Consider the following 16,331-nt stretch of genomic DNA (forward strand, 5'->3'; position numbering starts at 1 on the left):
TAGATATAGAAAAGATGTGCTTATCCAAGTCTCTTTCAAACGCGCAGTGGTTTCTGAGTGGTGAAGCGCTTTCAGCTTATCACCATGCAAAGGGCAATAGCCTTGAAGAACATCTTACCTGGTGATGGCTTTGATGTCAGCAGCTTTTTTGCTGATAGTGAAGCAAGATTTACTCTCATTTTAAAGCTTTTTTCCCCTCCTTTTAAAAAATTTATGGTGCCAAATTTTTACCTCTGAGCATGTAGCTACACTTCCTTTCTATGACTCCTCAGGGAAGAAGGCATTTCGATCTTTAGCATATTTTTAGTTACCATTATGAAAGAATGGATATCCTAAAAATGTGAGCACATGGCCTCCCATTCCTTTGGGAGAGACAAAAATATTCTGGACCTATATAGGTAGTATTGATTGTTGCACAACATTGTGAATGTACTTAATGCTGCTTGAAACCTAGGCAATACTATTTTTGAAGTATCTTTGCAATACTTGATCCATCAATATGCTCTTTTCAAGGTTCAATCTGATTGCATCTCAAATTGCATGATTTAGATTTCCTATTTGCCCATGCATAGTTATTTATATTTGTTTCAGCCTAATTAACTTTTTTTTAACTTTCTCTGTATTACCATTATTTATGTTTAAGAAGTATTAAAATGTAGTATCACTACACTAGGTAATCAAATCAATTTTTACCATTGAGAGATTTTTAGTACTATTTTTGTCTCATCTCTTGTCTATAATTTGTCAGTGAGCTATATTATCATTTAAATATTTCTTCATAATTTATTTTTCATTCTACCATTGCAAAACAAATGTTACAGCCTTCTTTAGATATTATAATCATAGTGGTATCTTATATAATAAAAGCTTAATATGCTAAGTCTCCAGTCATCTGTTCAACCAATCAAAGTGTAATATGCTAATGATATGCTAAGACCACGCAATCATTCACTATGACATGCACTGACCACCAAGTGGTAGATGCTCCAACCAGTAGGTTAGCTTGCTGCTGGGGTCCGGCCAATCAGGACTGAGCAAGATAGGCGAGGTCCCTAGAGCCCTCCTAAGGTCCCTCCCCAGCTGGCCAATCTCCTGCGTCCCTCCCCAGCCTCAATTATGCACCAGTGGGGTCCCTAGGCCTGGCCTGCACCCTCTCACAATCCAGGACCTCTTGGGGGATATCAGAGAGCCTGTTTCGGCCCAATCCCGCAGGCCAGGCCAAGGAACCCCCCTGGTGCACGAATTTGTGCACCAGGCCTCCGGTTTCTGCATAAATCTCTATATGATTAAACCTTCTACTACTATGTGAAAAGGACAGAGTACCATGGAAAAACTTGAGGCAGAAATTTTAGTTATTAGTTTTAGTTATTCTTTTACATTCATTATACAATTTAGCTTCTGGGTGTCACTATATCTGCCTTTACAATAATGTGGTGCCACTGTGTGTACCACCAGTCAGTCATGAAGTCCACAAAATATATTTTCCACGTTTGTTTAAAGTCTCACAAAGTTTTTCTAGTTCAAGTCTTAGAAGAAAGAAGGCACCAAAGCAGAGACTTTTTCTGGCCCTGTCTTGCTTAAAATCTCCAACCTCTAGCCCTAACAGCAAAACAACTAGGAGAAAATGTACCAACAACCCCGAAAATGCAAACTATCATGATTACCTTCACCTGCTTTTTGTGGGGTAAGAGTTGTTACCCGGTTGTTCCAAAGATGGAAAAAAAGGCACAAGTTGCCTTTGACTCTCCTGTCGTCCACACGTCCTTGACCTCAGCCCTCATTACCCATGAAGGGGGATTTCATTTTATCACATGTTGCTGCCAGTGCACAAAGGTTAAGGGGAAGAAGATACACATCTCAACATACGTTACTTAAGTATAAATTGAAAATATAATTCAGTTTTGCATTCTGCTAGTTGTTAATGGGGACAAAGAGGAAAAACAATCCCAGAGTTCATTTCCTTTCTACATGGCACCTCTACTTTAAGTGTTGATGCGTAAGTTATCTCATTTCATCCTTACAGTTTTGTGTAGTGGATGTGGCAAGTGTAACTATATATTTTGTAGATGTCTAAGGCACAGAGAGGAAAAGAGAACAGCTCAAAGATTAATGCACTGTGATGCCCGTTAACTAACTGTTACAGATTCATCCTTTTTTCTCTTTGAAATACTCTTGTAAAATATCACATACACAGAAGCACACACAAAAAGTATAAATGCATAGTTCTTAAAAATTAAGGCTATGCCCTAGCTGGTTTTTCTCAGTGGTTAGAGCGCCGGCTGCAGATTGAAGGGTCCCAGGTTCAATTCCTGGTTGGGGCACATGCTCGGGTTGCAGGCTCGATCCCCATTGAGGGCTTTGCAGGAGGCAGCTGATCAATGATTCTCTATCATCATTGGTGTTTCTCTCTCTCCCTCTCCCTTCTTCTTTGAAACCAATAAAAATATACTTTAAAGAAATTGAGGCTATCGATAACCAGTTTTGTCAGTCTCTTGAAAGAATTAGCATAGCTTCAGTACAGATGGACCGGATGAGGAAAGAACCAATAATCTTTGAACCAGATCTTTGAAACAAAGAGCATTAGAGAACATCTTTTCCCTCCCATGGCCCCTACCAATGCCAACGGGCTCTCCCACCAGAGATGCGGAGCCCAGACTGCCAGGTGGAGAAACCAACTAACACCACTCTGGCTCCCACCTATGGAATTAGGAGTTGCTTCTCCCACCTGATCTCCCCAAGGACCTGATGATTACATTTACTCTGGAAACTATAATTAGCATGAAGGCAACAACCTAAAGTGATAAAGTGTTATGAGTAGCAGAAACCATTTCCCCAACAATGGTGTCTTTTTAGGGCCCTGGGGCTAATGTAGACAAGAAGACAAGGCAGGGACCTTTGGGCTCTAATATTAGATGTTATTGACTAATCAGCGTCCACTATGCCAAGGGACTAAATTCAAGCCCAACTCAAAGAAGAAAATTATTGACCAGGATTTTATAAATGCAAGCATCTTTCCTCTTTCTTTCTGTTGCACTCGTTTGTCACCAGGCAGAGCACAGTATAAAAGGTTCCTTGTGCCATTCATCTAAAAATCATCATTTGCCTAGATTTTACACCAAATAAGGGAAGTGTAAATTTCCAAATACACTTTTGCCAAAATGTACCCTTCCTTATAGAACAGGGACTATAAATTGCTCACCAGTAGTCTTGCTTGATTATCTGGGAATGAAGGTTACAGGAAGAAACTTTATGCAAATCATCCTGCCTTGAGTTGTTAGACATAGAACAAGGAGTACAGAATGAGGTCATTTAAAATTTTTCTGTCTTTCTGAGTTTACATTAATTCTATTTGAACAAACTTCTATTTGAAAGTTATTAAACCTCAAACATTCTTTAATTCACTATAATGTCATCTCTACTAGGTGTACCAGTTAATAATGGCAGATTTTGTAATCAAAGAAAACATGATAATTTCAAGAGAAACATCAAAAGTACTTTAATAAAATACTTCAGTGTTAGGGCTGGAGCTGAAATATTGTTTCACTTATTTTCAAATACATCCTGGAAAAGTACTAGGAGTAGTTCACCCTTAGCATTATCTTGTTTTACAATACTTCTCACAAAAGAGAAATGGTATACAGCTTTAGGTTATGCAGAAATGCTGTGATGCATGGGATCATAGGAAACCCAACATGAGAAACCAGGGCCTTGATGGTTTTAAGGATGGAGAGAAATTGGGTAGCATTCCTAGCAAACCCTGACATTAGAACATGCACTGTCCATAAAGAACCCTGATTTACATTATCTAGTGAATAGTCATTTAATAAAGAGAAGAAATATCACAGAGCCTATGAATAGCTTCTGTTATACACACACACACACACACACACACACACACAAACACACACACACACAAAGATACCAAATTTGCAAAGAAAAACCAGCCATTGTATATTTATCACGTAAAAAAGTAAAAAGACATTGGAACATTGGGAATAGTAGTTTACATAAGGTGTTATTAATTGACCTTTAGATGCCAAACACAATGCCAAAAATAACTATCATCTATTTTTAAAGATATTCAGAGGAGAGTCACTATATGCTTAAGAGTTGTAACAAAAGCCACACATCAAAAAGTATGTTATAACATTTAAACAAAATGTTTCATTCTCTAAGCCAATTTCTTTTATCCTTGCTTTCATTGGCAAGAAAGAAAACATTATTTATTTTTAATTATTAAATTCCCTACAGTCTTTCCTTATCCACGTAATATGTATAATCTTAATTTTCCTTAATAAAGTTTGCTTTCCAGATTTAAAAAATAATTTGTTGAATGCTCTGGCTTCTTTTATCTCCTATCCCTATACACACCTGACATGAATCCAAGTATTTAGGGAGCACCACCTTTGCTTTGAAATTCATTACCTCTATAGGTCCAAGAGTTTGTCTCAGGTGTTGCATGGGGAACTTTCTGGAAAAGTTGAATGAAATACAAGAAGTACCTTTAGCTTCCATATGTTTCCATCAGTCCCGGACTTCTGCCACTGTTTTTCCTACACCGATGAGCATCAGCGACTATGAACCTGGAATCTCGGCCTCCCCTAGAGAGATTGTGAAACAGAGAGATCAGGGGTTTAAAGAATGGAAGTAGTGATGCTCATTCTTGGACAGGGAATCCATTATTTCAGTGACATGCTGGTGGGTCTTCTGGAAGTTAGAGTGGGAATCAAGTCCTTAGGGAGCTCTTGAGAGTGTTCTCTGACACTAGCAAGACTTGACATACTCAAGGAATGTGCCCAAAGGTCTACACAAATGTCCCCCATGTCAATCGAAAAGTCATTGATTTATTAATTGAACTGTGATTCTGTGTAGTTAAGTCCTCACTTAACGTCATCCATAGCTTCTTGGAAACTGCTACGTTAAGCAAAAGCAATAGATAAGAACACTGATTTTACCGTCAGCTAATAGATATAAGCAGGAGTTAAGTTCCTATGACATATTTCTGGTCACAGAAACATCAGTAAACTTTTAGTAATGACCCCAAATGCTTCTAATATTAAACTTTGAAATTAATGTGAGCTATAAATACATTTAGGGAAGATTAGTAAAAACAAGAATTATTTTTAACCCCTTATTCCAGTCCTGAGCAGTGGCAGCTCAGGGTGCAATGCCGGACCCCAGGATCCCGTCCCCAGGCACACTCACATCCACACCCACTCAGACTGGGACAGTGAAGAGACTCCGGCTCACTTCACGGGCACAGCTTGGGGATGTGGGAACTGGAGACCCAGAGAAAACCCACACGGACACGGGGAGAGCATGCAAACCCCCCACAGAGAGTGGCCATGGCCGGGAATCAATCTGTTTTTTTTTTCATCTGTGTTCTAACAAAATGAAATGACATAATTTAAAGTGCTGCTCAACTGTCCGATAGGCTCACTAGTTAAGAGTAAAAATGGGAAAATTAAAGCTACTTTGTGTTTTCAATAAATTTAGACCAAAACAACAACAACAACAACAAAAATCATTAGGCCTAGAGCTGTGTAAAAGAAGATGAAAGGGGACATAGGATTAAAAAGAGAGAGTACTGGTGAGACAATTCAGAGAAAAGAAAAAAAAAATAGCAGTTGAGGTGGAAAGCTGTGAGTATTAAGATGGTGGACTAAACACGTGTGTTTTCCACACCTCTCAAGAAATTGCTGAAACTTCATTACATACAAAAATAAATAAATAAGTCTGACACAGGCTTCATAACCACAAATTATGTCATCCACAGCAGAGAATTTTTAAAAAATTTATTTCAACAGAAAGTCATTGGGATCTTATTAGCAGACTAACAAGAGCATAGAGTTGGAAGGAGGGAGAGGTTACTCTGTTGATTACTTCAAGTTGACCAATCAAGAAATAAGAAATTTTAAAAACTCATTTAGAAACAAGACGGCAATCAAAAACTAAGCCACCAAGCAATGAGTGACGTTATTTGCCTATGGGGATGACACTTGGGACACAGGGTAGAGGTTTACAGGGAAAAGAGGATAGGAGACACAACATTTTTTATAGCATTATATATTGTTTCATTGTGTGTTTTTTGCCAAATTCTAGAAATCTAGAGTAACAACTGAAATATTATACACGAATATATTTTCCAAAGGTCCAGGGGTGTACGCCCACTAGTTGTTCAAGTTTAGTGGAATCTATTTCTCTATTGGCTGAGATTTTTGCCAGGAAAGGAATTTTTATTTATTTACCTAGCTATCTATCTTCCTCTTTGCAGAGGAACTGAGAGCGGGGAGTCAAGTTTCCTCTGCTTATCGCTCCACTTCACTCAGTGGCCTTTGTTGATCATTTGGTGGGTATCCTACCAGGTTTTCTTCAATGCAAATTCATATTACTTTTATTTTTTTAAAAAATATATTTTATTGATTTTTTACAGAGAGGAAGGGAGAGAGATAGAGAGTTAGAAACATCGATGAGAGAGAAACATCGATCAGCTGCCTCCTGCACATCTCCTACTGGGGATGTGCCTGCAACCCAGGTACATGCCCTTGACCGGAATCGAACCTGGGACCTTTCAGTCCGCAGGCCGACGCTCTATCCACTGAGCCAAACCGGTTTCGGCTCATATTACTTTTATAATGCCTATCAAAATATATATCTCATTGAAAAAGAGAAAACCTCATAATGACAAAAAGATATAGAATGTGCTCATGTAACTGTTAGGTTAAAAATATTAAATGAAAAATTATATATGTGTTATTATTATAGCCAAGAACACAGAAAATAAACCTCTATGCAAAGAAAGTTGATAAGGAAATATTCCAAAATTCTCAGTGTATTTTACTGGACAATATCTTTAAAGTAATAAAAACAAGAAATACCATTACCACCATTACTTTAGTTCTAGACTAGAACTTTAAGAACCTTAATGATATGTCTGACATAACTAGACATAGGTGATCTTGGAAAGAGTAACATTGCATCTCATTTAAATCCTGAATTAGAAAATATTTGTATCTCCTTCATACCATGTCTGAAATATTCCTTCATGCATATATTTTTGGGCCAGGTTTTAGCAAGATCCCAGTAGGCTCTATAAATGTGAACTACCTTTGGAAATAAAACTTACTCAGAATTTATGACACTACCATAATGAAGTAGTAAGTTACCTAATGTCACCCACCCCAAAATGTTTACAAGTTGAAAAATATGTATCTTAAAGGGATAACATAATCCTGTAGGGATCTTTAAGATCAAAGATAAAAGAGTGTGAAACTTTTAAAAAGAATATAGAGGAAGCACTCAAAAGAAAAGGAATAAAATTGGTGATTCATGTTTCATCCCAAGTATTTATAAAAGCAATGGTTCTTCCCGTTTGTTAACCCAGAATTAATCAGGGAGGTTGAATAGAGGGAATAAAATGCATGATGCATTTCTAATATACAAAGACACGCACACAAATACACACAAAACGTACTGAAAACTAGTTAGAGGTGAGACTAGGGTAGAACAAAATGATATAGGATAAGAAGGAAGTGGTAGGGGAATCATGAAACTTAATGGCTTTTAGTCAATATTGTTATTTGCTATATTCTTATTTTTTGTCTTCTTTTTATTCCTTCACCCTACCATACTGCACTTCAAGAATTGAGAACTTTGTCATTCTGCAGCTGTTTCTGACATATAATTATAAATTTATTTCATTTTCCTATCACTTTATAAATTTTTTGTGGCCATAATTAGGCTATCAATTTTTCAGAAACATATATTATCCTAGAAATTCAATAGTGTTTTAGTACAGAGAGTATTAAATTCTGAGATTGTTTTTCAACCTGGTTTCAAAAGCAAGTAAACAAGTTATCAGCACCATATACATTCGTTATAGAATAATAAAAATAACAATGCACTGGCTAATAATGGATTAAAACCAACCATCAACAATATTATTTAAGAATTATGAAAGGCAAAGAACAAGGTGGATGGCGATTGGGTCTATGTGCAGTCCTGCCAAAAGATCATATAATTATTATTGAAGCATTTGGGTCAAATTCTTGTAAGAGCTGTCAAGAAAATGCATTATTTGAAAGGATTTTACATTGCCAATAAAAACCTTTCTTATAATAATAAGACCGATATTAGTCACTGCTGTGTATTCTCACTAAAACCATTCACTTCTTCCTCTTGTGAGAGGTATTTCTAAAAGATTAGCATTTGATGCTTTCATCTCCTAAGAGCTGTTTTCTGTTTGGATCTTAATGCACAGCAAAAGTCAATCTGACCAGCTGATGTCTGTTGCTAGACCCCTCGTTCTCCTTTGTCCTACATTGAGGGTGTCTTTGAAAATGGAACCTACTTCCCAAGGTTAATAGTAACAGCATAGATCATATAAATCCTTCTCATTCTTCAAAGAATGAGTGCTCGCAAAAATGAATGCTTGCTCGGTTGAACTTTACTCATAAGCCCCAGTATTTAAGGAGAGTCACCATTTATTATTTGGAGAGATGAATGAAGTTATTTAGTCACAACAGGTAAGTTATTATTTCTCAGATGTTCCTTTTATTTATTTATTTATTTAAAAAAGGATTCAGGACGGGTATGCAATTCTCAGGAGAATACTTTCAACCTCCCCTGTCCTGTCAGCCTGACCCCCTCTCCATCTATATCTCTCGCCTTCAAGGGGAGACCAGGGCTTCAACAGACCACGGCGGTATGGACCTTTGAAAACCAGCCAAGAATAATTGGGAGAAAGTTCTCATTCGAAAGAATTTGGCCTAAACTAACAAACCTAAACCTAAGTAAACTAGACTAAACTGAGTCATGGTAACTTTACATCAGAAAACGGGTATTTGTTTCTTCTTTGGGGGAGGCAGGTGCTTATCTCACAATTAAAATTTAAAGAAAATGAGGCTTTCTCCAGGCTCCCTGTTTGGTGGAAATGTTGGTAAATCGTCCAACTGGATGAAGGCTTTGTTTGTCTCAGATGCCCACTATTTAATCAGCCTCTTAGTTCAGAGTGCGCCAGGATGCAGGAGGCAGGCAGGAAGCAGGCCCTAGTGGCAGCGAGGATGTCCCTGAGAGCCACCAGCCTCCTCCTCATCACAGAGCAAATAGGGAAGCTGAGGCCACGCTCCTGCTCACCGGAGCGAGGCCCTTGAACGAGCTTGTGGTGCTTCTGTAATTCTCGGCCATTTTGAGACACAGGATGCGTCTCCTTGGCAGGTGTTAGATTATTAGGAAAATGAAGCAGATGGAGTTGGCAAACCATTCCGCCTCTCTCCCCGAGCTGCCAGGAATTCCTACCCTCGGGCTCAGCTTCCCATATGCTTGTGTAATGAAGCTCCTGCCATTTCACGGAAACAGAACTGGCATCGCCACTCAAGCAGGCCCAGAACTCTGCACAGAGAGCATCACCCACGTTTGCCTGGAGTGTAAGGCGAAAGCCTCCTTGCATTCTCTGCGTCACTCAGACCTGCCAGGATGGAGGCCACTGAGGCACCTCATGTCACCGGCTCAGGGGGAGGGAGTGAGTGCCTCTCCGTGGAGTTTGTGGGTGTTCAGTTCACTGTCAAATGGATCTGATACCCTCTGTCGCCACATGAGCAAGGACAGCCAAGCCTCAAGTATCCGCACAAAGAACTAACAGAAAACACCATTTCCAAAAGCAGTGCATCTTGTTGTCTAAACCCCGGCCACACTGTCAACATTATGTTTGCCTTTTAATCGCAGGCTCTTTTGATTTATCGTGCAGTCTTAAGAGACAGCTCACAAGTGTATTGACAGAGGATCTCATACAGATGCTTAATTGAGGCCATTAACATAATGAGGCCATGCAGTTTGAGGAATTAAAACCATTCTCAAAGTTTAAATCATCCTAACAAAACCCAAAATGAAGATCACCTGTGTATGTATCAATTATATATTGTGCAGGCAAATATACAATTAAAACACAATCAATTCCAAATCTATTATAATGAGGAAAAACGTATTTATTCAGCAAAGATGCATTGAACTTTTACCACAAGTCTAGCAGTATGACATACATGGGGGCTACAACAGAGAACAAGACAAAACCAGTCCCTGCTCTTAATGAGCTTACATAGGACGAGAGAGAAAAGCAGATGGCAATGAGAAAGAAAGCTGTGGGCCACTGTGAGTACATGGGAAGGACACCCAACCTCCAGAGAGACAGAGCTACCAGTTAGGGAACCACCTGTGATACCTGAAGACAGAAGGCATCTCCCAGGCAAATGCACAAAGGAGAGAACTTCTGGCAGAAACCCAAACCTGAGGACAATCAAGGTCTATTTGAAGACATGAGGTTAGTTCAATGGGGCTAAGATGTCATGTGTGAGAAGAGGAGGGGACAGAGTTGTGACAGGACATTCTATGGGTTCATCTCACGAAAGAGCTGGAGAGCCTTCTGAGGACTTGGCCCTGAGTCCATCAAAAGCCCCTGGAGGGAGTGCAACAGGGGAGTGGTTCACGTGCATGTACATTTACAGAAACAGCACTGTGACCACCATGTAGAGAATGGGTTGAATTGGGCATGTGTAGAGGAAGTTGCAATGCGCAAAGCACACAAATGGTGCTGGGAAATGGAACTGAGGGTGGAAAGAATAGAGATTTTATTTTAGAAAAAAAAATCCACCTTTTTTCAATGAAATGTTTTATTAAGAATTACCTTCAACATATGGCTTTCTCCTTAAGTTTTTGTATTGACTTTTTTTTAAATCTGGCCTAAAGCATTAATCCAAGTACAACAGGATGGATTAGCACTTGCATACTGCTTTGGCCTGCAAGCTCAAGTAGAGGGCAAGTCTCATTTACAACACTCTGGCCGGTGAGCTGAACGTGAGCTGACAGTCTTCCAGGGACACACTGGCATCACTCATCACTTTAGCTAAAGTCTAGGACAAAGTCTACCTTTTCTCACTGGAGGATTCTCAATGTATAGACAACTGCCTGTGGTTTGCAAGTAAATAATGTATTTGTTATTCCTTCAGGAAGCTCCTTGATTAACCCACAACAGCCTCATTTCAGAGAGAGCTGAGGTCCTGTGAGAGCTGGCATGTCTACCTCTAGGACACCAGTCCCCATGTCTTCAGGAGGGAGGTGAGAAATGCTCATCTTCACACAGACGCACAGAGTAGGGAGGACATGGTGCCTCTGGAACAGAGGTGGGCAAATTTTTTGACTCGAGGGCCACAATGGGTTCTTAAACTGGACCGGAGGGCCGGAACAAAAGCATGGATGGAGTGTTTGTGTGAACTAATATAAATTCAAAGTAAACATCATTACACAAAAGGGTACGGTCTTTTTTTTTTTTTTTTTTTTTTTTTAGTTTTATTCATTTCAAACGGGCTGGATCCGGCCCACGGGCCGTAGTTTGCCCACGGCTGCTCTGGAAGGAGAGTGTGGTTTGCATTGCTCAGATGCCCCAAGTGTTGATGCAAAGGGTGCCGGGTCTCCACCATGGCCTCCCAGCTGGCTGGTGAAAGCTGTATTCAGTTCAGTTTGAAGAATGTGATCAGTCCCTGTTTTGGAGGGATTGCTTGAAGTCAGTGGGCCCAGCCCACTGTTCTCTAGGTTCATACCACCAGACCAATGGCTATTTGTCTACCCCACAGAATGCCCCAGAGTCAGAGGAACAGACTGTAACAGCAACAATGCAACCCTCAAATGGGTCAACAGTACTGGGTCACCAATACAGTGGGGCCTTGACTAACGAGTGTCCCAACTAACGAGTTTTTTGAGATACCAGCTGTCTCTCGGCGATTTTTTGCATTGAGTTGATAGAGTAATTTGAGTTAACGAGCTCCTTAACGAGCTCGGTCTCGGAACAAATTAAACTCATAAGTCAAGGCCCCACTGTAGTCCTGAGAAGCGATCAAAAGTTCAATGCCATCAGTCTGCCAGGAGTGGATTGGACCAACACTCCAAACAGTGTGACTTCCCTCACCTTGACACAAACTATTTTCCTTTTAGAGGAGTCATAATCATGCTGTATTCCTTGCCTCTGCAGTCCTTTGCCCCGTACCCTGTCTATATTGGTAGATGTGTTACCATGCCCGGCACCATGAGGGATCCAGGAACAGCGGTAACACTCTGGTGTTTCACTGCAGTTTGGTCTCAGAGAGCAGGCTGTCCTGTGTATCTGCATGAGTGACCCAGACAATTTTGTTAGCAGCCATGAATTATTTCCCCACTAGATAGTTTTCCAAGTGGCATACCAAAAACAGTGATGCTATTGGGAACAGCCTAAGAGTCAGTAAAAATATAACAAAGTTCTCCCCCAGTTCTTGTGGCCAGAACTATAAGAATGGCCTTGAGTTATGGCCACTGACTGGAGGGAACCACACTATTTTCTGAAAGATGCAGCTGAGATAAAACAGCCCCAGCAGTGCAGTGATGCTAGTGGGTTTCAGCTTAGCCAAAGCATCAGTGAACCAGGCTGAGACGTTGAGGGGGCAAGACACACAACGGCAATCAATTTGGAGAATGGATTCAGCTCCTCTGACGATGTCGGCCACAGCTCAGCTGAGACTATGGCAGGAACAACTGAATTCAATTGGCAATAATCTGCTGCAAACCTCCAGCTCCTGGTAGCTTTTTCTGCTGATCCCGTAAGGCTGTTGTGTTGAGCTATTGCATCTCTCACCACCCTTAATCAAGCCAAAAACTTTCCTTTCTCTTTCTGAGATGCTGCACTATTTCTGTTAGACCAACAAGGGATGCATGGTGGGGGTGGGGAGCAATCTTCATGTCCCACTAGCCGTTCTCAATATGTGGCCCTTCTCAACCAAGAGAATTGCCCCTGCACCATGTGACAGGGAAGGACAATGGTCACACATCACTTTCCACTAAACACTCAGATGGAGAATCATCCACAGGACACAGACTAGGCACACAAATCACATTAGCTCCCCTTCCCCACTGTGAACTCCTTCCAAACCCAATGAGCTGAATCCAGGCACCTTTTCTTTCAGGGTTTTGTGCAGGTTATCGCCTGTGGCCCCCTATATCCAAAAAGCCATAAGACTTTTAATTCCTCCCCTTTCCAAGTCCCCAAGCACACTAGTACTCATAGTCTTTGATTCCCCTTTGGGGACAGGGAAACCTGTCCCCAAAATTTTAGCTCTCACCATTTTTTCTACTTAAAGTAGCTGAGGAAGAAGAGTGGAGGATGGGGGGAGGGGAGTGGAAGGAGAGAAAGGCAGAGACCCAGAGAGAGACAGACAAGAGAGACAGAGAGACAGACAGACAGAGACAGAGATACAGAAAGTGAGAGACACACACAGAGTGAGACACAGAGACAGAGAGATACAGAGAGACACAGAGAAACAGGAAGAGAGAGACACAGAGACAGAAAGACAGAGACACAGAAAGAGAGATACACAGAAAGAGACACAGAGAGACAGAGATGTGAAGAGAAACACAAAGAAAGAGACACATAGGAAGAGAGACAGAAAGACACACACAGAGTCAGGGAGGAACTCTATGCCATTGAACAAGTCTTCACTTACCTTCCCGTTGGAGCAGCGTGGCAGCAGTTCTGCTTCAGGAAAATGAATTTCGGATGTTTTCACCCACCCAGCACTCTGTATTGGTGATAAGACCCTCTTCCTTGTCTGTGGGGCCCCTTGACTCAATGGCACAGTCACACTGCTTTCCTGCGGGGACCGCTAGGTTTGCACCCTCCCACCGACTCACACTCCGACTGACTCAGGTGTGGCTCCAACAGCAGCAACTCTTTAAAGGAATCCACTTTAACATGGGACACCTGTGGCCCTGTTGCTCCGCTAACTTCTCTTGACCCCTTGCCTCATTTCAGCATAAGGACTAGGGAACGTCCCCCTGCTGGTGGGGCTGACCACAGGAATTTATCTCAATTGCTTCAGGTCAGTTTCTCATTCTCCAGGGAGGTCTCCTTTATCCACATTGTACATCCAATCTGGGGCAGGAAGGTTGAGAATACTAGTCAATGTCTCACCTGTGGTTTCCCCAAGAATCTTATTGTCTCAGGGAAATCTGGCTGAGAGGGCTAACACTTTCTTACCACAGCCAGGCTCCACAGAAAACTAAAAATAAAAACAACCAAAAAGTAAACCGTGAGTCCTTATACAATTGTCTTCAAATGCATCTACAGCTGTCTTCATGGGTTGCAGGGGATTAAGCTGCAAGAGGGCCAACTGAGGACAGTCTTCCTTCACCAGCCCTACCCCCACCATCCCAAGGAACCAGCCACATGTTGACAATTAGCTTGGTTTCTCCAACGAGTAGTCCCAGATTTCCCTCCTTTCATACTCACTGTGTACACACACACACACACACACGCCCGCCCCTTGTAACTGTTGTCTGAAAGGGCCAGGAGACGTTTGCCTGCTGTGGATGCATCTCAGCGCTCATTGCTACAATGCAATTCCTCTGCCCCTAGGAGAGTTAACAGCAAGCTCATACCACTTAGGCAGCGGTTTTTCATCCTGCTTCCTGGTACTACCAGCTTGTGGCCACATTCCTTCATGAATGGACAATGCTAAAGGACCATTTTGTCTACATGTTCACTACCAATCCCCACGGACTCCCATCCAATAGGGTTAATCAGCCCATGAGGTCCTCATTCCAGAGAGGCATGTCTTGGTCAGCATCCCACCCTCACGGCCAGAGCTGTCAAACATTGTGAAGGGTCTGAAATTTTACCCTACCTGCAAGCTAATAAGTTCACGTGCCATAGTTTCGCAGATGGTGGGAGATGACATGGAAATCCAGGTAGAGATGAAAGACAGTGTATTACTTAAAGCGATGGCAGTAGCAAGAGTGCCTGCATTTTTGTGACTTTCCTGCGCTCCTTTTCTGGGAGAGCCAAAACTGTAGTTAAGTCTCGGTTTGGTGATGTGGGGCTTAGCATAAACAACTCTATTTTGGGCCTAATGTCTTGTTTTTAATAAGTATGTTTTTCCAAAATACTAATGTCAGTAACAAGTTAGACTTAGGCCATGGCTCACTTTTAGGAGCATCTAACGCTAGCATTTCTCATTCTTCTAATATACAGCTGATTTGGTTTCCATACAACTTCACAGTCCTGTTGTCCTGATAGTAAACACAGGGTTGTATTTACATGTTGCAGAAAAGACATAGTTTGCTTCTGCTCTATGGGGAAATAACTCCCCCCCACCACCAACATTTACTCGCATTCCCACTTGAGGCTTGGGTGTCTTTTAAAAATTCCAGTGCTTGAGAGATGTGTAAGATACGCCATTCACATGTTTGGAATCCCACCAGGAGAGGCCCAGAATGAAGGTGGAAAACTCACCGGTGAGAAGAAAAGAACAGGCAGGAGAAGTTAACAGCGATAAAGACATACTTGCCCAAATCACGAATCTGAAATGCACAGTTATGCAAGCGTTCATTTTAAGTAAGAACATTTCTGTCTTTCCAGGTTATGTTTCCTGGGTGAGGGCAATAAAAAAGTAACGAAATGTAAATATTTGCATTGAAGGGTATGGCACACAAAGGCCTGTCAGGTCTTTGACTAGAAGCATGGAGGGCAGATGAAGGGTGTTTTGTAAATAACACCAGGAAGACAGGTATGCCCTCCGAGGTGCAGAATGGCAATAGTGCGCTCTAAGTTCATGTCCTAATTCAGATGCAGACAAGTCCACAGGAAAGTTGCCTGAAAATGAAAATGGGAGGAAATATAAATATATCCCCCAGCTACTAATAAAATTATAACTACAATTATTCCTGATGGGCCACAAAACAGTCATAGACTCCCAGATTGCTGCAAAGAGAGGCATTTAGTGAGGATAGCAAATCAATCTCTCTGTCCATTAAACCCTTTAATGAGACTGATGCTTGATGTGTTTCTCAACTTCTCAGGGATAAAGTTTTTATGCTGTTTAGTGCTCTAAAGCCGGGCAGTACAGAGTTGTGGGGAGTGAGAGGGACAGTTTAAAGAAGAGTTCAATCATGCATATGCTCGTCCATAGCATGTTTACTGAAGAAATCACACTTGTGTGTTAAAGGAGCGTCACAGATTTTATTGTAGGAATAAGCAAGCTCGGCTATTATTCCTTATTAAGCCTAGAATTCATGAGGCGAACAAACAAATTAACCTATCCATTTTGTCACCTTGTAGTTTTTAGTAAATGTGACGGCTCAGGGTCTGCAAATGGCAGGATGACTTGGCAAATTGGCGGCAGGGAACTTGATACAAACCAAGAGAGCCACAGGAGTTAAAATGACAATGAGGTTATAAGCGTTGTGGAAGGCAGGGTGGCTGGTCCATGAAGGGGGAACCCTCTCTGTGACTGAGATAGTTTGAGAGCTACAAGAGG

This window comes from Myotis daubentonii, chromosome 2 (assembly GCF_963259705.1).
Source record: "Myotis daubentonii chromosome 2, mMyoDau2.1, whole genome shotgun sequence".
Taxonomy (NCBI): domain Eukaryota; kingdom Metazoa; phylum Chordata; class Mammalia; order Chiroptera; family Vespertilionidae; genus Myotis; species Myotis daubentonii.